We start from the raw sequence: 24791 nt of genomic DNA on the forward strand, positions 1-24791 counted from the left end.
TTACTATAAAATCATGTGGTTTGGCCGGGCATGGTGGCTCATGCCTGCAATCCCAGCCCTTTGGGAGGCCGAGGAGGGTGGATCACCTGAGGCCAAGAGTTCGAGACCAGCCTAGCCAACATAGTGAAACCCCCCTCTCTACTAAAAATACAAAAATTAGTCAGGTGCAGTGGCACACACCTGTAGTCCCAGCTACTTGGGAAGCTGAGGCAAAAGGATTGCTTGAACCTGGGAGGCAGAGGTTGCAGTGAGCCGAGATCATGCCATTGCACTCCAGCTTGGGCAACAGAACAAGACTCTGCCTCAAAAAAAAAAAAAAAAAAAAAAAAGGAAAAAAATCATGTCGTTTACAGCTTAACAGAGAGTGGACAATTCTGTTACAGGGCTCACCAGAATATTTTTGGAAAAATTCTGTAAACATAGAAGAATTTCTGGGCCAGTAAAATGAGGAGCAGAAAAAATAATTCACATGAATTTTTAAATTATTATACAATAGATTTTGCCTCTGACTGCTTCTCTAAGCTATTTCCACATGTGATTACTGTCTCTGAGAACTCACTCCATGCCATAAGAAATTGTAGAGTTATAGAAATAGCATATGTAGAGGGCTCTACAATTTACAAAACATTTTCAATGCATTATCTCATTTGATCATCACAATACCCCTGGGAGACAGATATTATAATTATCTCTATTTTATAGAGATGGGGGAAAAACCCTCAGATTTTTAGTGATTTCCCTAAGGTCACAAAGCTGATAAGTTGCAGAACTGAGATTCAAAACTAGAATTTCTGATATTGTATCTCATTTTCTCCCACTATATTAATTTTATCAAATTTTTCTTGAATTCATTTTTGGTTCTATTTTATAGTAGTAGACTCTACAAATTCTGCTCATTACATAAATATTTTATGTGCTTCTAAATGAAACTGACTCTTTAATCCCTAAATTTTTTTGGTAGCGTTCTCTTTTCTGGTTAAACTAAAATGCCCAGGTTCCTTTATCATCTGCTTTCTTTATTCCCTGGAATCTTCCTTTTGAGAGATCTGATGTTCCATTATCTGAGGATCTGATGATTTCTGACTATGTTGACAAATCTTCCTTTTGCTTTTTAAAAACTGTTGCTGCACATATTGCTCAGTAGCTTTCAATTTTATCCACGACTTCCACGCTTGTATCCTAATATTTATCACAATGGCCACCCCATTCCAGAGAATCTGAAGAGTTCTACATTTGTACTCAACCACATTTACTTCTCGAATCTTCCTTCTCTGTCACTGTTATTCCCAAGATCCTGGAATTAAACAGAAGAGTTTCCCTTTCTGGTCAGTCAGCCCATCCTTCCAGAGCCAGCCCAAAGGGTGCTTTAACATCACTCCTTTTCAGCTGAGTACTTTCTGATGTTATAAAATGCTTACCTACAACACTATCTTATGCAGGGGGCAAAAGGAAGAGGTAGCTTTAAAAAGACAGATCCATTTATATGCCAACACAGCCTGATAACTAGAGTAGTAGGAAAAACAGAAAAAAAATCACAAGATGATAGCTCAATGGGACATTAGACAAGCCTCCCTTTTTGGGTGTGTGTAAGGGATTCTTGACTGTGGTCACTATATTCCAGCAGTGACACAAGTTAGAGCTTCTGGGGCTGAAGTCCACATTGTCTAAACAGGACACTCAGACTTTGGGGCAAACCATCCTCCCGTCTTATTGCCCAATTCCACTTTCCCTGTCGTTTTAATGGGATTATTTTGGAAAATGCTATTTCTGTCTCACTCCTTTTCCCCAAACTGTCATATAAGTACTGCAGCTTGACTACTTCACAGCTGCCAAATTTCACTCCAGAGATGGCTGTATTTCACTGGCAAGTGAAGTGATGATCCCTCTGTGTCATCGAAATACTCATTTAAGGGGTTAAGCATCTGGAAGAGGGTTGCCTTTGTGCATGAACGGAGTGTTTTTGTTTTGGTTTGTTTTATTGTCTATCCTGGAGAAGGAGGTCATTAGCTCCACCTGAGCAAGATGGAAGACACACGCACACCAAAAGACACTCTACGCAGCTACTAAAATGCACGGGGAAAACATAAACAGTGACTGCTTTTCATAGGTTCTTTTCTACAGGGACTTCAAAGTCTTAAAGCATCAAGGTTGCAAAATGATGGTAATTTTTAGAGGTGGAAGAAACCTCTGAGAGCAAACCACTCATGTTACAGATGGGGAACTTAGAAGCACAGGGTCACTGAGTACCTTGTTCAAAGCCCCCCCGACTCATTCCCAAGTCCAAGGGCGTTTCACTTGAATTTTGAATTTGGCTTTATCTGCAGACACACTCAGAGTATCACATCTCTGTCAGTAAAGTCAAGCACAGACCCAGCTTCTAAAGCACACGGCATCAGCACTGAATTCTTGTTTTGTTTGGCTATGTTTATTTGTTTAGGTACTCAGGAAAATCTCCACCAGGAAAAAATACAGGGTGTTGAATAGAGGGGAAACAGAACACAGTAGATACAGTAGTAAGAAACGTTTATTGAGCATTGACTATGTACCAGGCCAGGCAATGTTCTCAGGTTTATATGTATACAATTCTCACAGTGGCTCTGTGGCTCCCATTTTAGAAAGAGAGAGAGAAGAATGATTATTTCGGAAGAGAAAACGAGAGGGACAGAATATAATTGCCAACTCAAAAAAAAACTACCTCCCCAAATTTTACTAAAACATTCAGCAAAAATCTAAAAAATTACCAGTGATATACTTCTCACTTATTCTGAAGAGATGATCCTTCTTAATACTTTTGGCATATAGCTGTTTCTTGCTAATAAAAAAAAAAGTACTTCCAAGATGTTCTGTATATTATTTCCAAATCTTATAACAGTTGTTTCAACAATCAGTGAATGAATGATTCACTATTTGAACACTGATGAAATGAGAAGCACTAATGATATTCAGGGAGCAGAGATCTTGAGTTACGGAGAAAGGGAACTGAATGTTCATTTTCTCTTCCACCTCTAAATTCTATAATGTCAAAAGCTCTCATATCTCACATTCCTGAATTTAGAAAACATATTTAAATGCTTCCTTTCATTTGATAACCTCTAAGAGAAAAAAATAGTGATTTGAAAAGTACCATAGAATACTGTCATTTTGATAAAGCTGTATGAAAGTTGGATTTCTACCTCAAGTTTTGCCGACACTTTGAGTAGTATGGTTTGCCAACATTGAAAGCAGCATTAGTGTACCAGGGGAAGGTCTGTGCAGCAGTCTGCTTTAGGGTGGCAATAAGAGAGACAAAATTGTAAGCTTTGATATCAACCATGTTCTAATGTGTCTTAAGAGTAAACACAGATGATGGAATAGTCTACCTTATTTCATGAGAGTTATTACAACTATGTGAATGTTTCCATACTTACACCAGAAATCATATTATTTATAAAACTTTCAAAGAATAAAATGCTTCATACAGAAGCCTGGTAAGTTATTTTAAAACTTTAAAGTATTCCAAAATAGTTTAAAAGCTATGCCTACATATAAAACACAATGTACTCTTGAATCTTTGACCCTACATTTTTCGTTGTTCCTAAAAAAATCATTAAATGTCTCAAAATAATGCCTTTACCCAAACTGGCTATGAATTATGGAGGCTATCTACAGATTGAAGGGTGGGTGGGAGAAAAGGGAAGGGCATATTTATGCTGAAAGATAAATTTGGGGGAGTCTGTATTCTAAATACTTAATATTAGTAGGATTTTCTTAACCTTAGAAATGTACATTTCAACCTTTTTTCATTTCCTTTTCAATCTTACCATATAGATGTAGTCGAAGGGTTGAGAGGGACTCACAACCCTACAGTTTTTCTTTCTGTGTTTCTGTAGGATAAAGGAAACATTTCCTAAGAGCTGAGGGGCGGGGTGGGTTACATACGGTGCCTGAAGGGGAAAAGACCCCATGTTCGAGAATGCACTCCCTGTGTGTGTGTGTGTGTGTTGGGTGGGTGCATGGATGGGGGGTAGGGGATGAAATGGGCAACTAAACTGGACATGTTAAAGAAAGAGAAAACATCTGGGTAGAGTACGTGGTGGATGTTTGAGGGCCCGAAGAGAGCAGCTGACCAGGGAGGGATAAAATAGAGAAAAAGGTTCGTCAAAGACAGTAAATCCAAAGCTAAAAATGCAGCCTTTACCAAACGCAGGTCAAGGCCTAAGGAGATAAAAGAAATCTCTGAGCAGATCCTGTTATTTAAGAGACCACTAAAAGCACCCAGGAATGGAGGGAGGAAGGTAAGAAGAACCACAATCCCACAAACAATGCTGAGTGGAAGGGTACCAAATAGTAAAGAGGTCAAGATGTGACAAATGGAGGGGCTATTATTTAGATGTGGAACCTAAAATCTGTTTAAAGTGAACTAAATAAAGTTAATTATGCATGTACACAAAAGGTAGGATTAATTATATAATTAATTTCACTCTCTGAGGTGAATTATAGTGGGTAAAGTAAGAAAAAGGATATGGTTAGTAAGAGAATAAGGTACATGTGTTCTGGTGTACCTCGATTCTTCCTTTGGGTGGTTAAAAAAATCACCATACTGTGATAAAGACACGGTGACATCCATCTTTCTAACATGTTTGTATAGTTATAAAAAGTAAAAGACTCATTTCGCAATTTCTTAAGGATATGGATTGTCAATAAGATGCATCATTTACATTACCTAAATTGAGAGATGAGTAGCCCGACGATCTTTACTGGCCCTAGCAACTGTGCATTCCAGGGGTGTTAGAGAGTACGCTTCTCTCCTTACCTTCTTCATTTCCTGACCTGGTCCAGCTGTCAACAATCACAACCTCATTGTCAGTCCCTGACTATTCTTTGGCTCTTTCTGTTCTGTGCCTTCCAGATCAACAGGTCTTTCTCCACTGGTTTCTCCAGTTTCCAATTTCAGATGCACTTCATGCCTCCTTTTAGAATGGTCCAGTTCATCTCCCCTATTCCCCCAAACCAGTTATGATGGTGTTGACTGTATCTCCCTGAGGATTGTAAACTCCATTAGGGCCAGTCTCGTGTCAATCTTGTTTTCCTCCATTATCTTCAATGCCCAGCCCTATACTGGAACACACCTGCCCCTAAAAAAGGCCTTTGCTAAATTAATAAATGGGTGAGGAATGACTGAATGGGATTACAATTAAAGACCTTGTCTTAGTTTCTCATGATTCAAAAGTTGTGCTTTAACTTGTGCTGGCAAAATCCTAAGACACCCCAAAGTCCCCATGGGACTTTGCGAACTAAGATTTCAACAATGATTCTGCCTGGTCTTGCAGATAGGTCTTCTACATGAATGCAAAAATGGTGTGGGCAACCATGTGTAGTATATGGAAACAAGCAAAAACTGCCGACCACAGATCTGAGGTCGCAGCACAATTAATATGGTTAAGTATTTCCCACTCTCCTGCCTCCCTAGAGAAATTTATTCTGGTAAGCCCTTGACAACCAACACGTCTGCATTTCTGCACACCAGCGAGTGATCCACAGCAAGAGAATCCTTTCTTCCTCTCTGAGTCTTTATTGATTTTGTAGTTTGGGAGAAAGCTAAGTGCTATTCAAATACCAAATGTTCCATATGGTAGTGCTATTACCATTCCCGCTACCATTACGTGAGGCTTTCTACCTACACTCACGAGGTGCCTCATCAGAATCTGGCAGAACATTATGAACTCTTTTCCTGACCTATATTTACTAACACATTTGTTGTCCTCTCTCCCTCTATGAACTTATTAATTTTGTTGAAATAATATACATGTGTGTATAAATCCAAGTTTTGTTTTCTTATTCATCCTCACAGTCACAGGGGAATGATTTATGACACATTAAGGAGGTATTCTTAAGCTAACATGTCTTAATTAGGAATTCAGATATTCCTCTTCTGCTGAGAAATACAGAGCTGTTCAAATTAGACCAGAAATTAGGGCCAAAACGAATGCAGCGTCTACATACACGAGCTCATTGCAGGGTAACCAGTGAAAGGCAGAGGCTGAAGCCATACAAGTCGTTCTGTGTTTGTCTCCCTCATGCCAAATGATTCTTTGACCACTTTTCCTTTCACTTTTCAACGTTACGATGGAGCCAAAGGGTCAAGAGATTCACAAACCTATAGTCTTCCCCTTCGTGCATCTGTAGGATAAAGCATGCATTTCCTAAGAGCTGGGCGGGGGCGGGCCGGGGGGGGGTCTCTTCATCTACCTTCTCTTTCACTTATTTAGTGAAATGAAGCTTATTTAGTAATGACGGAAAGAGATGAGCCAACTAGGGCAGCTCACATATGGTGCCAGACGGTGAGGGACTCTGTGCCCAAGGCACTTGCTGTACCACAGGAGCCAGGCAGCCCCGGCTGGGAAGGAAGCTCTGCTCTCACCCAACGGCTGCTCCAAGGGTGCCCCCAGCCAGGTGATCCAGACAGCCACGGTTTCAAAGCTCTGTGAAAAATGGGTCTCTGACTTGAAGACTTGAATCAGGAAGTCTCTCCAGGACTGGGATTACTCCACTAATACAAATTAAATCCATTCAGAAGTATGCTAAACCCTTTTTTTAGATACTAGAGGAGGATGAAAAGAGGGAGGAAAAAGAGGCAAAGTAATTTTGGAAGATTAGGATTATACTATGGTTCATGCCAATACCTTACATTTGTTTACTTCTATATCGATCATTTTCTCAAATGATTAAATACTCCTGAAATAGGAGTTTTAACGATTTTAAACATTTCATATATATTATTTGCAGCAACACCCAAGGGAGAAGGGTACTATTATTATCTGAATTTTACATGCAAAGTAACTTGCCCAATGTCACACTTCAAGAAAACAGCAGAGCTGGAATTTGAGCCCAGGCAGCCTGAAGCTTGCAATCTTATCTACAGCTTTTCCATCATATGGCACTAACATAGTTATATTTAATCTTGTTCCCGATATTGGACATATATACACACACACACACACACACACATATAGGCACATACATATTTTTAAACTAATGAGCAGTATAACTTTAGATACATGTCTAATAAAAATTTTTTATTAAATACTTTTTACTCTTTTTAAGAAATGAAAAATTATGCTTTCCACTGAAAAATGATTGTATCTAGTGATTTCATAGTTGTCTAAAAATACTTGGCCAGAAAGGAAGAACTTAAAATTCCCTAGGACCCTTCTACTCCTTCTGGATTTAATATTATTGCTGAAATGTCAAAATCTGGTAAGTTTCAAGGATGCTCCTGTCTAATGGAGGAAGGTTCTACAAAACAGTACAATTTACTTACAAATGACCCCCCCACCCCCAAAACCCAAAATACATGGAAACACCATTTTGCATAATCAGTCAGCAAAAACTTTTTGTTTTCAAAATTCTCAGCATTGGAAAACTGTATTAAGTAGACGCTCTCATAAACTGCCTCTGGAAATACAAACTGGTATGACTTTACTGGAAAGTAATTTGGCAACAAGTTACCAAAAGCCGTAAAACTTGAAAACTCTTACATTTACCAGTGTGCTGCTAAGAAATTAGCCTAAGGAAATAATTTGTAATGGGAACTAATACAGAGCTATAAGAATATTTTTGGCATCACGAAAGCAATAAAATGGCTGGGTGTGATGGCTCACGCCTGTAATCCCAACACTTTGGGAGGCTGAGGTGGGAGGACTGCTTGAGGTCACAAGTTTGAGACCAGCCTGGGTAACATGGCAAAACCCCATCACTACAAAAAAAAAAAAAAATACGAAAGTTAGCCAGGCGTCGTGGTGTGCACCTGTAGTCCCAGCTATTAATACTTGGGAGGCTGAGGTGGAAGGATCACTTGAGCCTTGGAGGTGGAGGTTGCAGTGAGCCAAAATCATGCCACTGCACTCCCGCCTGGGTGACAGAGTGAGACCCTATCTCAAGAAAATAAAAAGGCAAAAAAATTAGAAACGACTAACTGTCCAGTTAGAAGGGATATAAATTAAATAAATTTTAGAATATTTACTCAATGGTATACTATATAATCATTAATAATTATACCGTAGAAAAATATCTGTTGCTGTGAAAGATGTTCAGAATTATATTAAGAGGAACAATACTCTTAATAATCTCTACTACTTCTACAATCTCCACTACCATTTGATGTTTGTCTCTCTAGGTGAATTTATAAACACTGCCTTCAGAATTATCAGCAATGCCTTGTCATCTATCCTAACCAGTGACCTCAAAATAAGTAGAAGTTATTTCCTTTCCCACAAAAAAGCAAGGGTTCCATTTTCATAAAAGAGTCAGTAGGAAAAAATGGAGTCTACGTGAATAGATACATGTTTATGGTGTGTGTGTATGTTTGTGTGACCAGATATATATATACCCCCACCACTATCTTGGGGACTTTACAACTCAGTGATAATTATTTTCCTTTAAAGATTTTGGAGATGTTTACCTGTACCATGTGCTTTCATCACAATGGAGAACCATAAGCGATCAGTTCCTTGCAGCAGATCTTTTCACGAAGATTTTGCTTGAGTAGAAAGGGTGGCAGTGGAGAATCTCAATGTAAAATGCCTAGACCTGTAATTATAAAAACAATATTCCCACTGAGTTAGGCAGCTTCTGTGGTCTTCATTCACATTCGCTCAAGTCATAGAAACGGGAAACATCATATTGCATAATCTCTCTCACACACACATGCACATGCGCAAACGCACATAGACACACACACACACACACACACACACACACACACACCACACACACACAAGGTTTTTAAATCAGAATGTCAAAAACTCAGCAGGCAGAGACACAGCAGGTCCCTATCCCCAGGGATGAGTGGGTTCTGGCCAGGGGTTGCTTCCCATCCCATCTCCTCACCTTGGAGACACCACTATCAAAATAAACCTGTTCCTGCCCCTCCTTCCCTGCTCAATGATTCTAAGATTTCTAAGAAATAACAAGCAGTCAGTTCTTCACAGAACATGTCACAAATATTGCCGAATTTGATGCTCTCTTTCTCTAAGACTCCCTCTAGCCACAAAATTATGCAAATTCAGCGCATGCATTTACCATTCCAGCCTCACTTTCACTTTTGAAACTACACATGCCTCTTTGTTAATAACTCAGTTAAGACATGATGTCAGCGATGGCCAAGGTCATCACGAACATTGATTAAACATTTACTATGTTCTGGGCCCTGTGCTAAGGGCTTTACACACATTGCCCCACTCCACTGCCATCTGTGAGGTGGCCAGGAATCATGATTACCTCTGCATTATTGACAAGAAAACTGAGAGTAAATACAGCCAACAGATGTTAAAGCCAGTACTTAAGCCAACAGTTCACAGAGGTCATGCTTAGGATTCTAGTACTATACCATCTCTTCAAAGCTGATCTTGCTACCAACACTTCTGTAGTTAGTATTAAAACGTATCAGGGCCGGGTGTGGTGGCTCATGCCTGTAATCCCAGCACTTTGGGAGGCTGAGGTGGGCGGATCACGAGGTCAGGAGATCAAGACCATCCTGGCCAACATGGTGTAACCCCATCTCTACTAAAAATACAAAAATTAGCCAGGCATGGTGGTGCATGCCTATAATCCCAGCTACTCAGGAAGCTGAGGCAGGAGAATCACTTGAACCAGGAGGCAGAGTTTGCAGTGAGCTGAGATTATGCCACTGCACTCCAGCCTGGTGACAGAGCAAGACTCTGTCTCAAAAAAAAAAAAAAAAACAGTATCAAATCACTATCACCTCATTTTCCCCAAAGGGTTATGTCACCTAGTCTTAAAATTACTATTGTTTGTTTTGGATTTGACTGTACTTTGATTTTAATTCCCAAGCTCAACTGAAACCAACATGTTCATATTTCAACTAAGTATAAGTTGATGGTTATTTTAGTAAATTAAAAATGCTAAGTAATCCCAAATCCAGATGCCAAAATACCAAGCAGAAACCTAAAATCCACGTCCTGCCTAAGTGGCTAAATTTCATTAGAAACAAGTCAGATGATATCAAAAGGCATGTATGAATTCCAAAGTAAAGATATGAAAATGAAGAGAGGAATTTTGATATCTAATACAGCCATGTCTTAAAAAATTCTTAAACATGTTTACCTGTTCACAAAGTCTACATACTAATACAGATCTTAGAATCACTGCAACACAAAATGGATATGAGCATATCAAGAAATCAACAAAATTACGTATGGGTCCCACAATAACTCTCCTTTTGTATATGTGTAAGCATTTATTTGCACTATTTTTGTTATGCCTCTGCCTTTGCATATGCCACTCCCTTTGATTAACATGCTTTGCCTCTCCTTGCCATTTAGAAAATTCCTACTCATTTTTCAGCTGGACACAGTGGCTCACGCCTGTAAATCCAGCACTTTGGGAGGCCAAGGTGGGAGGATCACCTGAGGTCAGGAGTTCGAGACCAGCCTGGCCAACATGGTGAAACCCCGTCTATACTAAAAAAAAAAAAAAGTAGCCAGGCATGGTGGTGGGTGCCTGTAATCCCAGCTACTCGGGAGGCTAAGGCAGGAGAATCGCTTGAACCCGGGAGGCAGAGGTTGCAGTGAGCCGAGATCATACCATTGCACTACAGCCTGGGCATCAACAACGGAACTCTGTCTAAAAAAAAAAAAAAAAAAAAAGAAAATTGCTACTCATTTTTCAAGGCCAACCTTGAGCTTAAATTCCATTGTGATGTCGTCCTCATCTATCCCCTAATGTTTTCTGGAAATCTAAGCAGAATAGATTCTGCCCTCACCTATGTTCCCTAGCTCAGTGATGGCATCAACATCACTCTGACGTCTTCCTCTCCCAAATTATGCCCCATATTCAACCATGCAGCCATATTCCTCAACTCCCTCTGCTCCTCTCCAGCACCACCGGGGCTCATCTGGACTATTTCCCTGGCCCCCTAACATGTCTTTCCGCGTCCACCCTGCCACCCCACTGCCTTCCTTGGCTCCTGCCTAAGGCACTGCAGTGGCTTTCCATTTCTAAACATGGCCCCCAAAACCTGCATTCTCTTCCAACTTGCACTACAGCATGGCTGGCTTACTTTCAATTCCTTAACAGGACCTTGCTTTCCCAGGCCTTAAAGCCTTTGCACATGACTTCCTCCTTGCTAAGACTTCTCCTCAAATCACCCACCCCTTCTATCAAATGACCTTGTATTCTTTTCTCCTTCAGCTCTCAGCTCAGTCCTCTTCCCAAGGGAGCCTTCCTGACTTCCCCAGCCAGGTCACCACCTCCTATGACACACTTGTATAGAATGACCCTCCCTGGTTATAGTAGTCATTTTGTAATTTTTACATTTTTTGGTTGATTCATTGATTAATGCTTGTTTTCCCCCACGAATCAATAAACTCCAGAAAGGGAGAACTGTGTCCACTCTCACCCCTCCTTTCATCTTCGGGATTCAGTGGAGAGCTTTGCACATTACGGGCACTCAATAAAATCTACTGAGTGAATAAATGAGCCAAAGAAGGAGGGAAGGAGGAAGGGCGGGAGGAAGGTAGGAAAAAAGGAAGGTCATCCTTTAATCATACTGATTGAATTAGTGTTGATTGAATTCATCTGTAAATCGTTTTCCAGCACACAGAGTATGACATCTACATTCCTTTGGATAACATGCAAGCTCCTTGAGCTCTGACCCCAGCCAGCCGGGTCTCTCCTCCCACTGCACTTGACCCTCAGCACCTCCAAGTCCCTCCCTGTAGCTCCCTGACCCCACCTTGTTTCCCTCATCTCCACACCCTTCTCTCTTCTGTTCCCCCCACACATCGTCTTTTCAAACTCACTCAGTCTTCAAGTCTCAGGGCTGGGGCCGCTTTTCTGTGAAAAACTCCCTGACACCTTCTGGGAAGCGGGGGCCCTTTTCTCTCATTTTTTCTACAACCCCTGTACCTATCCCTATTAAAGCAATTATCGTATTTTCCTGTACTTGTTCCTTAACCAAGTCCATCTCTCCCACTACAACCTAAGTCCCTTAAAGGCAAGAAAGAGGTATCCCCTCATCATGGTACCCCAGAGTTTGGTACAGCAGCCTGGCACATAAATTGTTAATAAATATTGGTCGAATTAACAACAACAAAAAAAGAAATGTGTGTATACACACATACACACATATATTATATAATCTACATTTATATATTATATATATATACTTATATATTATATATACATCACACACATACACACACGTTTCATACTGCAAAGTTCCAGAGCTGGGCATTTGAAATATATGATTAATAGAGAATATTATTATTAAATGTGTTAAGACATAATGATTACAAATTCACCTGTGAAACGGGCTAATAACATCTACCTCACAGGGTTATTATGAGAGTTAACTAAGCTACATAAGTAAAATGTTTAGCACAGAGCTCAGTATACTGGAAGCACTCCATAAATATTAATTGTACAGCCATTATCACTATCAGTATTGTTAGGGCAACTAAGCTGAATTTACAACTCATGGGTAAAATGTAACAGTTTTATTTGCCAGTATTTTTCATATTAAAGCATTAATTAGCATGAGCATCTGTGTAAGGATATAAACTGGCTAGAGAGGAGCTCAGAAAATTCAGGATAAAGAAGAGTCTTATTCGTTGCAGCTGAAGGACAAATGATTGTTTCGGTAATCTGTGATATATGTGTGGAGGGACCAAAGCATCAACAGCAAACCATTTCCATACAAAAATTATCTATGAAATCTAAATGACAGAAACCACACATCACCATTCAAGTGCTGTAAACATTGAGCTGACATAATTATAAATACTTACTTAAACTATTTCTTTTGCTAAAAAAACAAGTTAGAGATACATATTCATCCACTTCTGTTAATTACTGGACAGAGTAATGTGACTTCATAAATAAATACTAAGGATTTGACTAATGAATATGCCATAAAATGTATGAATTAATAGCAAGCACATTTCATATGTGGTCTATTAGATGCTATTCTAATTTAGAATTGCAGAAATTTAATGAAATAGACTGCAAACGGGAAAATAGAGGCAAGACTATTTTGCAACGCATTTTGGAAAAAAAAAATGAATTGTTTACAAATGCTACCAGTACATAGTTGAACAGAATGAACTGGTAATAGTTATTTTATGAAGCAAACTTATAATTCTGCCCTATGTTGCTTTTCTCTTGCATATTGGCCAAACTTAAATAATGTATATTAGTGTTTTATATATTAAGTCCTACCGAAATATAAAGTACTATCATTATTACATTTTGAGATTTCTATTCTCAATTCACATTTATCATTGATAAAAGATAAAACCCCAAAGCAAATCATATTTCTGACCGAGGCTTTTCCTTAGAGATACTAGAGTTATAGGAGAAGTATAAAAATACTAAATTCATAACATTTTTTTTTTTGAGACAAGTTCTCACTCTATTTCCCAGGTTGGAGTGCAGTGGTGTGATGACAGCTCACTTCAGCCTCAACCTCTCAGGCTCAGGTGATCCTCCCACCTTAGTCTCCTGGGTAGCTGGGACTACAGGCACACGCCACCATGCCTGGCTAATTTTTTAATTTTTTTTTATTTTTTGAGACGTAGTTTCACTCTTGTTACCCAGGCTGGAGTGCAATGGCACAATCTCCACTCACCGTAACCTCCGCTTCCCAGGTTCAAGCGATTCTCCTGCCTCAGCCTCCTGAGTAGCTGGGATTACAGGCATGTACCACCACGTCCAGCTAATTTTGCATTTTTAGTAGAGACAGGGTTTCTCCATATTGGTCATGCTGGTCTCAAACTCCTGACCTCAGGTGATCTGCCGGCCTTGGCCTCCCAAAGTGCTGGGATTACAGGCATGAGCCACTGTGCCCAACTATTTTTTTAATTTTTTAGTAGAGACAGTGTCTTGCTATGTTGCCCAGGCTGGACTCAAACTACTGGTCTCCAGCAATCTCCCCATCTAGGCCTCCCAAAGTGCTGGGACTACAGGTGTGAGCCACTGCACCCAGCTGTAACCTATTCATTTACCATGAGAATATTAAACTCCTTTTAAATTGAATTATAATTCTATTCCCTGGCCACAGCTATTGACCAGTTTACCATAAGTATATGCTTCCTTGCAACATAATTAAAATAAAATGAGAAGGTAGAATAGACAAAGCCAAAAAAGTCTTAATTTGATCATTTTTATTTAAATTCACTATTAATTTCATTACTATGATGCTTATGTTTGTGTCATAACATCTGATGGAATCTTAGTAATATAGGGCAAAATTCTTCGTTCATTATGCTGGTCCTTTAATCAGGGATGTCCTCATTCATTCAAGCATTGCTCTTCCTTTAAGATTCAGCTCGATGTCACTTCCTTTGTGACATGCTCCGACACATATTGTATTTTCCCTGCCGTGTAATGATCTGTCTCCCTTTCTAGACTATGAGCTCCTTAGGGGCCCCAACGTGGTCTCTGTATTTTTCATAACAACCTGCACAGTTATTTGCACAGAATATACTCTCAGTAAATACTTGTTTGATGTGTGGGTGAATACACACACTTTGATACTCTTATGACTATGGTGAAAAGGCCACTAATTGTGATTTTAACTTAAAGGTTAAAGCCAGAAAAACATCCATTTTTTAGTGAAATGAAACTCTTAGCGTTTTCACTTCCAGATGCATCAGCATTACATAAAAGATGTTGAAACTATTTAAAAAAATAGTCATGCTGTGCATTTTCCTGTCTGAGAATTAGTCTGAAAATACCAAATTCCCCAGGGGCCCCTGGGTGTTCTAAAGACAAATGTTCAGTTAGGTATTGATTCCATGCACTCATTTAATGGAAATCCAGAGTAAGACTCAACCTCCCCACCACCAGCCTGTCACTCATTATTCTGCTCAGCTGTTTCAGAATAAGCGACGATTCCCGGGAGAGCTCTGCCCACCCCTCCCAGTACTGGCCAGCACTTCAGTGATGATGAATCCGAGCAGCAGAGAATTTCAGTACTCAGAGCAGCAGAACATCAGTCCCAACTTACATTTTCCACTTCCATTGTCATTCTTATTCCTACATGGGCTTATTTCTCACATATCTGCCTTTAATTTTTCAAGACTGAACCTTTGAGCCGGTGACAGTGTGACTGGCTGCCTAACATACTACATCATCACGCACATGCCGGACTCCTGCCTCACTCAGAAGGCCACGTGTTTCTCATAAGAGAACGGTGGGCAGCAAAGGAACAGGTCTCTCATAATATCCTACCCAGGCCCATAGTCAGAAGTATTAGTCACTGTTGGGACAATGAATATGGGTTTTCCAAGAGATCACCAAGCCTTTATTTAATGGATTTTCTTTCCTCTATGCCCCAAGATTTTCTAGGCTTTTGGTAGGAAGCACTATACAGAAAGCTCCCACGTCTCCTAGCTGACTCTGTGTCCGGAGTTGGTTCCTTCCGGTGGGTTTGTGGTCTCGCTGACTTCAAGAATAGAGCCACAGACCTTCACGGTGACTGTTAACAGCTCTTAAAGATGGCACAAACCCAAAGAGTGAGCAGCAGCAAGATTCATCATGAAGAGCAAGAACAAAGCCTCCACAGCTGGAAGGGAATCTGCGCAGGTTGCCGCTGGTGGCTGGTGGGGGGCGGGGGTGGGGGGAGCTTTTATTCCCTTATTTGTCCCCTCCCATGTCCTGTTTCTGTCCTATCAGAATGCCCTTTTCTCAATCCTCCCCACGATTGGTTACTTTTAGAATCCTGCTGATTGGTCCATTTTACAGAGCGCCAATTGGTCCATTTTACAAAGTGCTGATTGGTGCATTTTACAAATCTCTTGCTAGCTGCAGAGCACTGACTGCTGCATTTTACAATCCCCTTGTAAGACAGAAAAGTTCTCCAAGTCTCTACTCGATCCAGGAAGTCCAGCTGGCTTCACCTCTCAATTCCACTCAGTAGTTACTGTCAGCCTCCCCCTAAAACCTCCACCACTCAAGGAGTGACACTGTCAGAAGTAGACCTTCTAATTACTCTTGTGTGATCTCAAGCCCCCTCCCTAGGGACTATGAAAAGAGAATGTTAGGAAATAGAGATGGAAAAAACAAGCAATAATTCTGACTTATGCTATCACTTTAAAAAATATTTCTATCATGCAATGTTTGTAACCTACAAAAAAATGCACTAACGTACGTAACCTGTGAAGCATACCAATAAAATGAACACCCATACACCGACCACCCTATTTGAGAACTAGACATTTAGGGTATTTTGATGCATCTACCTATTTGCTATTTCCCTAAGCCATCCTCCTGCCTTCTCTCCAGGGGTAACCACTATCTTAAATTTTCTATCTATCACTGTCTAAAATACATGGTTTAATTGTGCTTGATTTTAAACTTTATAATACTATCATACTGTATATAGTCTTCTGTGACTAGTTTTTTTCACACAATATTGTTTCTAAGATTTAGCCATGTTGTTGCAGGTAGCTACTATAGTTCCTTCATATTCACTGCTGTATAATATTCCATTCTGTGAAGCAAAAAATTATACATATGTATGTATGTACATGTATGTGTGTGCGTGGATATATATATATATAAAGGTTCTCAATAGACTAAGATATATATATTAGTCTGGAGAGATAGAAGCTAATACATATATTAGTCCAATTATTATACATATTAGTCTAATTATTATATATTAGACTAATATATGTCTATAGAGATAGAAGCTAATATACATACTAGTCAAATTATACATATTAGTTTAATTATTATATATTAGACTAATATATATTAGTCTACAGGGATAGAAGCTAATATAGTCTAATTAATATACATATTAGTCTAATTGTTATATATTAGACTAATATATATATATATATGTCTATTGATGACCTTTAAAATTTTTTCAGCTTCATTCTTTTTTCTATTAGAAACAATGCTGTGTCCATTAGGGACAATACCCATCAGCATAAGTTTCCCTGGGTTATTGCCTAGGAATGGGTCTATGAATATTCACTGTTACACAATAGTGCCAAATTGTTTTCCAAAATGACTATATCAACCTACACTCCCGCCAGCAGTGCACCCCACCATTTTTTAAAACTGATAAATCATTTTAGAATCAAGAAAAAGATCTATTTGTGCTGAAGTTGGTGTTACAGGCTCAAATTCCTTTTTTCCTTTTTTTATTTTATTTTTTTTTTGAGATGGAGTCTCACTCTGTCGCCAGGCTGGAGTGCAGTGGCAGGAGCTTGGCTCACTGCAGCCTCCACTTCCTGGGTTCAAGTGATTCTCCTGCCTCCCGAGTATCTGGGACTACAGGTGCACACCACCACCCACACCTAATTTTTGTATTTTTAGTAGAGACGAGGTTTCACTATGTTGGCCAGGATGGTCTGGATCTCTTGACCTCGTGATCTGCCTGCCTCAGCCTCCCAAAGTGCTGGGATTACAGGCGTGAGCCACCATGCCCAGCCTACAGGCTCGAATTCTAAATATCCATAAAGAAATAAGCATCCTGTCCCTCTCTCTCACATTGGTGAGTTTATACATTGTTCAGCACTAAGCATAACAAACGAGAGTTACTTCGTAAGATGATGGTTACTTTACCACCTTCAAACATGGCATTAACTAATGACTTAGATTGGACTGAGGGTTAATAATTTGAAGACTCCCCATGACCTTCTCTCCTAGTCATTCAATGCTTAAGTAAGGTGGGTACCAAAAGTGTCCAAAAATGCCCTAGCGTACATGAAGTGCCAGGGGCCAAAACCACCCACTTAGAACAGGAAATCATGTACAAATGTAAGTACCTCAAGCTTGTGAAATTGAGAGACTTCTTTATTTCCTTCACTATTAGAAGCAGAGGAAGAGAGGGCTGATTAGATGGGGGGAAGGCTTAGCTTTTATTTTAAAATAGCAAAATCGAAAAACTTTGTAATTAGATTTTGCCAGACTTAGGCTTAAAGGAAAATGATTCTTTCCTCTCCAAAAGACTAAGGTCAGAGCTTAAGACTCCCAAACCTTTGGTCCTGGCTCAAAGGGTGAGCTATGAATCGGCCAGTTCTTCATCATCCTCCTACATATACCTATAGATCTGTCTGGGCATGAGTATAGAATTGGCAAATACAGGGTATGAGAAGAGACAACGATAAAATGGACAGAACATAGTACTGTTCAAATGTTAAGAAGTGGCAGGAAAACACCACAGCTGACGCTGAAGTTAATCTGGAGGGGAACTAATCTACCTTCTTTAACACAAGTGGAGACGAGGGCAACAGTCTGTGAAACACAGTCAGTGTGTTCTTTCTCCATTATGGTCTCTTTCTTACTGGTTAACTACAAAAAGCAAGGAAATGGCTGAAAGGCAGGCAGTGAGGGGAGAGGGAGGAATGAGAGGCTTTCACCTGTACAAAGGAGGTCTCTGGAAAACGGAATGTTGACAGAAAGAGTAAAACAAGTAACATATGCTATTAATGCCTGTTAAGTCACCTTTTTGAGACTTTTTGGTGACTATCAGTGAAGCCTTATGCCTCTTATTAAATTCTCACACTGTTTTAATTAAGTAGGGCCTTATTTTAATCACACTGGTGGTGCCTTCTCGTTTTAAGCTAGTGAGCTGGAACCCAGCCAGGCAGTGTTAAAAAGGAGTGAGAGACTTTCCTTCTTCATCAAGGAAGGTTTTGGGGCCATGTTTTTTGTTGTTTTTTTTTTTATTTTTTAGAGACTGAATCTAGCTCTGTCACCCAGGCTGTGCAATGGCACAATCATAGCTCACTGCAGCCTCTAACTCCTGGGCTCAAGCAATCCTCCTGCCTCAGCCTCCAGAGGAGCTGGGACTACAGGTGCACACCTCCATGCTTGGCTAATTTTTACTTATTTTTTGTAAAGACGAGGTCTCTATCTTGCCAAAGCTGATCTTGAACTCCTGGCCTCAAGCAATCCTCTCATCTTGGCCTCCCAAAGTGCTGGATAACAGTTGTGGCCACCGTGCCCAGCCTCAGACCTCCTTTTCTCTCCTATCCAAAGCCTGGTAAACAAAGTGAGCTGATTTGCATATCTAAAATCCAGTGCTGGATGCCTGCAAATATGACAGGGAAATATGTATTTGGAACCTCAGGTGAAACCCCAGCAAAAACATTAAAATCATCACATTTTAAAGGAGCCTTTTGTAATGCTGATATGTAAAGATCCCATTAAAACATAGCCATTCTCCACAACTACAAAAATCTTTTATTTAAAAATGACTTTGGATTCCTATGTTACGTTAAAAGTGTGTCAGGCATTTTATCCAGTGACTTAGATTATCCTTTCAGGAGAAATACTGTACTTCATTGTAAGTCCTTAATGAGGGACTAATTAGTCCTTCCCCTCCACTTTAAATCCTCTGGGAAATGAGGTCAGAATCCACTTCCCACCCAAAGCACCTCATGGAGGCTGCATCAAATACTACAGCAGCATTTGTCAAAGGGGAGCCCTTTCCAAAGGCAAGATGGGTATAAGAAGAAATCTTCCTCAAGGGCTATGCCTTCCACCGACAGGCACAGAGCACAAAGAAGCTCAAAATTTATTATAAGATCTTGCACAGGAGCTGTTCAAACAAGCTGAAGCACCCACCCACATATTCATCTCAGCGACTCTCTCCTTTACCTGCTGCCACAGGGACAGCCTTCCTGCTCCCTGATTGGGTGTCTCACTGGCTGTGCACTCACCTGCAGGGTGCAGGGTGTCCCACCTGCATCCCCCTCCTGCTCCATCTGCATCATGCACTCAGAGGAGGGTGCCACTGCTCTGGGTCACCAGCCTGCTCTGGCTCTGCTGCAGCCTCCCAGGGGCTTGAGCTCCTACTCATTCTACTAGAAGCATGGCGAGCAAATTAGAGGTTATAAACACCTCTGGTGGAAGGAGGAGAATTCCTTTGGGCTTTGTAAGGGAACTTCGTCAGCCGCAAGAATCTCCGGGGTATAAGACGTAGGTACATGCTCACCCGTGCCCCTTACCCCTGTCGGGCATATGTGGACCACACCTTTTTCTGACCACAATTATGGCAGAAATGCCCATCCAGGAAAATGCTGCTTCACATGTTTGAAGAATGCTTCACATGGTTGAGAATACTGCTGGTCCTCAACAAGCAGCATAAATCTATTTTTTTTTTTTTGAGACAGAGTCTTGCTCTGTCACCCAGGCTGGAGTGCAGTGGCGCGATCTTGGCTCACTGCAGCCTCTACCTCCCAGATTCTAGTGATTCTCCTGCCTCTGCCTCCCCGGTAGCTGGGCTTCCAGGCACATGCCACCACACTCGGCTATTTTTTTGTAGTTTTAGTCGAGACGGGGTTTCACCATGTTGGTCAGGCTGGTCTCGAACTCCTGACCTCAGGTGATCCACCGGCCTCGGCCTCCCAAAGTGCTGGAATTGCAGGCGTGAGCCACCGTGCCCAGCCTAAAACTATTCTTGATGTAAGGAGAAGCATATTCTAAATGCTAAATGCAGTGCTGCCAAATCCATGGCTCCCAGCATAGGCTAAAGTTTCATTAGGAGACCAGGAGTGCACATATCTCTGGCCAGGGACAGCAAAGAAAGGCAGCTGAGTTCTAAACTGTGCTGGAAGGAGAAGCCAGCAGTCTAGGATTTAAAAAAAAAAAGAAGCTGAGTTTGCCATTAAGAATGAAGTAAATTGCTAACACAGATTTTTAATGTTCTTACACATACACACACAAAAAATGATAAACTGGGCCGGGCGCGGTGGCTCACGCTTGTAATCCCAGCACTTTGGGAGGCCGAGGCGGGCGGATCACGAGGTCAGGAGATCGAGACCATCCTGGCTAACACGGTGAAACCCCATCTCTACTAAAAATACAAAACAATTAGCCGGGTGTGGTGGCGGGCCCCTGTAGTCCCAGCTACTCGGAGAGGCTGAGGCAGGAGAATGGCGTGAACCCAGGAGGCGGAGCTTGCAGTGAGCCGAGACTGCGCCACTGCACTCCAGCCTGGGCGACAGAGCGAGACTCCGTCTCACAAAAAAAAAAAAAAAAAAAAAGATAAACTGGTAAGGTGATGAATATATTAACTAGCTTGATTGAATCTTTCTATAATGTATACATTATAAAAACATCACACTGTACTCCATAAATATACATAATTATTGTCTATAAATATAAAAAATTAAAACAAAAAATTAAAAGAATAAATGGTGAAGACGTTTTTAAAAAAATGAATGATGCTTTCATGTATGCTACATAGCTTGTCACACCCTGCCAGAATGGGTTGCCCATGTGACATGCTTTTAAGATCACAGCCCTCCAGCAACACACTGATACCTGAAACTCCATAATTAAGAGTATTTCCTTTTGTTTAAAGATGTTTTCTCTTTTGAAATTTCAGTATAATATGCTACTTTGGAAGTGGTATATCCAGATCTCCAAAATATATGCTTATGCATATTTTAAAATCAAAGCGGAGTATTGATCCTAACTTTACCACTTTCCAGCTCTGTCACTTTGGGGAAATTATTTACTGGCTTGACCCTCAAGTTCATCCGCTGTAAAAGGAGTCACTAACACTTGTCTCAGAAGGTTGTTACGTATATAAAACTACGCGGCCCAGACCACACCCACAGCAGCCCTCGGACACTGGTTTTCCCCTCTCTTTCTACACAGCAGGTCATAAGAAGTGAGGACAACTCAAGGACGCTGGCTTCCTGGTGTGGAATGATAAGAAGGCCAGCAAGCTGGAGTGGGGGTGGCAGGAGAAAAGGACACCTGGGCCCCATGACAGAATCTGTTTCACAAATGTGGTGAGGGGAGCTCTGCTCCAGTGCACAAAAAGGCTGCAGGCTGACACTTTTTTGCAGTGTTCACTGGCAAGGCTGCTGACATAGAAACTGGCCTCCATCAAAAAGTCACACCTCTCCTTTTCCTGGCTTGGTGTCCAGCTGAAAAGATGAAGGGTTCATGTGCATCTGACAGTTTTACCCCAGGGGCACCTGTAAGGTAGTAGGAGCAGATGAGGCTATGGCCAGGTGACAGGGGGACATGCCAGCAGAAGGAACTAATGCAGCTTCCAACTTGCTGGTGCCCAGCCAGACCCCACTGATTTGGAGACTTTGCTGCCAACTTGCCAAAAACTGATCTGACACCCAATGGTGTCATCAAAGATGTTTTCTTTTCCTACACGTCAGTACCTCCACACCCAGGGATCATTCTTTCTTCACCTCACTCTAAAGGGCCAGCCATCATTGCCTTCCAAGGTATGAACCAAGAAATCTCACTACTCACTCAGGTGAACAGGCCACAGAGGACTAAAAGTGGTAGGAAGGGACAGGCCCTATAGCAGCCTGATGCAAAAACAGATTTGTGCACTGAAAAGACTTTTGAAATTCGAAAGTCCCCTACTCAGAAGATAAACCCACCAAAGATTTCCTTCTATCATTGTTATTCATTAAAAAACACAAGCTTAGGCTGGGCATGGTGGCTCACGCCTGTAATCCCAGCACTTTGGGAGGCCAAGGTGAGCAGATCACAAGGTCAGAAGATCGAGACCATCCTGGCCAACATGGTGAAACCCTGTCTCTACCAAAAATACAAAAATTAGCTGGGTATGGTGGCACATGCCTGTAATTCCAGCTACTCAGGAGGGTGAGGCAGGAGAACAGCTTGAACCAGGGAGTCAGAGGTTGCAGTGAGCCGAGATCGCACCACTGCACTCCAGCCTGGCAACAGAGTGAGATTCCGTCTCAAAAAAAAAAAGCTTAACTTGAATGAATGGGAACAAGAGGGTTATTTAAAAAATAATAAACAGTAACAGCTGTCACACCTAAAGGTGACATTATCTAGAAACATTAACATGTCAAGACATCAGCCTTTCTGTTCCTTCTGTTCCCCCAAGAGGCCTATTTGGAGCACCAGCAAAATGCATTTGGAGGATCACTAAATCTAACAGTGTTCACTGCTGTAGTGTTATGAGAGTGTTTCGCTTTCAGGAAATTTCAAAAGGGAAAGGTGGGAAACAGTGTGTGTCCTACATGGAAATCTCGCATGTGGTTCATTGCGTCTTTTTTCTTACACAGCTGCCATTACATAATTCTTGGCCATTATTTTTTATTTAATAATTAAGATGAATAATCTTCGGGTCATCCATTGTATATGTATCTGTAGTAAGTTTAAAAATTCCAGTTGACCTTTCCCTAGCCCCCAGTATACTTCTGGGCTACTTCCTCCCTAAGATGAGCTGTGTGCACACATGTGGCACAATTTTAATACTATCTAAGCAAAACCACAAACCAATAAAAGCATCATCCAGTGCTTCTCAAAGCCAAAGGAAATGATTTTGGAGCATACACATCACTGATTACATTCCATTAATACAGATAATTAAAAGTTGACTGTATAATAATGTTAAATAGCAGGCATAACTTTTTTTGAAAATTTCTCCCTGATATTAGCTATGCAAAAACAATGACTGAATGTTCGACGCTAATCAAATTCATCTCTTCTTAAGAGCAGCGTATAATAAATGGGTAGCCTAAAAGGAATGCTTTGAACAGAATGCTTCACTATTGTCTGATTATTCTAAATTTAAAACTCCAACAAAGGAAAGGATTATTCTTCTAAGGTTCAAGATTCATGAGGATTTGGTAATGAAATTCCTTAGGGACAGCAAATTAAAAAATTGCTATCTACAAGCTGCCAGTATTTTATGTCTGTATAGTGTTTTAAAATCAAAGTCACTACCCATTCAACAACAAATGTTTGTTTGGAATAAATGAATGAAAGAAACAGCCTCAAAATACTTTACAAGTTTAATCACCTATAAGTTATGAATTAGGCAGCAATTTCAATCATCCCCAAATGATTGAATCATTTACCTCGCTGAGGGAAGGTAAATGTCTGGCAAGCCAAAGCCAGAACTAGAAACTCAAGTAATTCCTTTGATTCTTAGAAAATGATGCAGTTGTTAGAGCTGGCTGCCTACTGCAGTTGTCTTCCTGTGTACTCTCAATACAATTTGGAAGGCATGTTATCTAGACTAGGGCAGGTAATAACAAAGGAGGCATAACAAAGTCAGGCTTCCTCCTGAAATTATACTGGTAGTCAAAAAAAAACGAAGGACCCCACCATCACCCACTAAGCTATGTGATGGGTACCTAGCTGGTAAAAGGTGTTTCCAAGACCGGATCTAAGTTATTTCACAGGTAACTTTAGAAAGCATGTCCCAACGTGTCAGTATTAAATTCATGTGTAATTTCAAAATAGGGTATCAGTGTATGACATAGGTAGGTAGTCTAAGTTATGTGACGCAGAGCATTTAGCCTGCATCAAAAGCTAAAACTGAAAAATGAAATTCTTATTTAAGTATGTTGCTATCTTCACTCTAATGAGATACATGGAATAAATTACTGGGGCTAGAATGTATTATAACAATAGTAAGGAAGAAGGTTCCTGCTAGATACTTGGTGGGGTCCAGGATTTCCGGGGGACTTGGAGTTTATTCTTCCAACACTGCTAAAATGCATCTATTTTCTATTCTGACTTTCTAACGGGATGCAATCTGAGAGCCAGCCAGACACTTAAAATCTATTTATTTCAGCTGGGTGCGGTGGCTCATGCCTGTAATCCCAGCACTTTGGGAGGCCGAGGTGGGCGGACCATGAGGTCAGGAGATCGAGACCATCCTGGCTAACATGGTGAAACCCCGTCTCTACTAAAAATACAAAACATTAGCTGGGCATGTTGGCGCATGCCTGTAATCCCAGCTACTCGGGAGGCTGAGGCAGGAGAATGGCGTGAACCTGGGAGGCAGAGCTTGCAGTAAGCCAAGATCGCAC

General features: G+C 40.8%; 1 protein-coding gene across 7 annotated transcripts in view; it reads right to left on the reverse strand.

Moving 5' to 3' along the window:
- ATXN1 (ataxin 1) overlaps positions 1-24791 on the reverse strand; it is a 453518-nt gene that overhangs the window by 270954 nt on the left and 157773 nt on the right. For all 7 annotated transcript variants that reach the window (XM_030817352.1, XM_030817350.1, XM_030817346.1 and 4 more), the window contains one exon: positions 8441-8568. The gene's annotated coding sequence lies outside the window, so the exon portion shown is untranslated. The remainder of the gene's footprint in view (positions 1-8440; positions 8569-24791) is intronic.

The sequence above is a fragment of the Nomascus leucogenys genome, chromosome 8, assembly GCF_006542625.1.
Source record: "Nomascus leucogenys isolate Asia chromosome 8, Asia_NLE_v1, whole genome shotgun sequence".
In the NCBI taxonomy this organism is placed as follows: Eukaryota; Metazoa; Chordata; class Mammalia; order Primates; family Hylobatidae; genus Nomascus; species Nomascus leucogenys.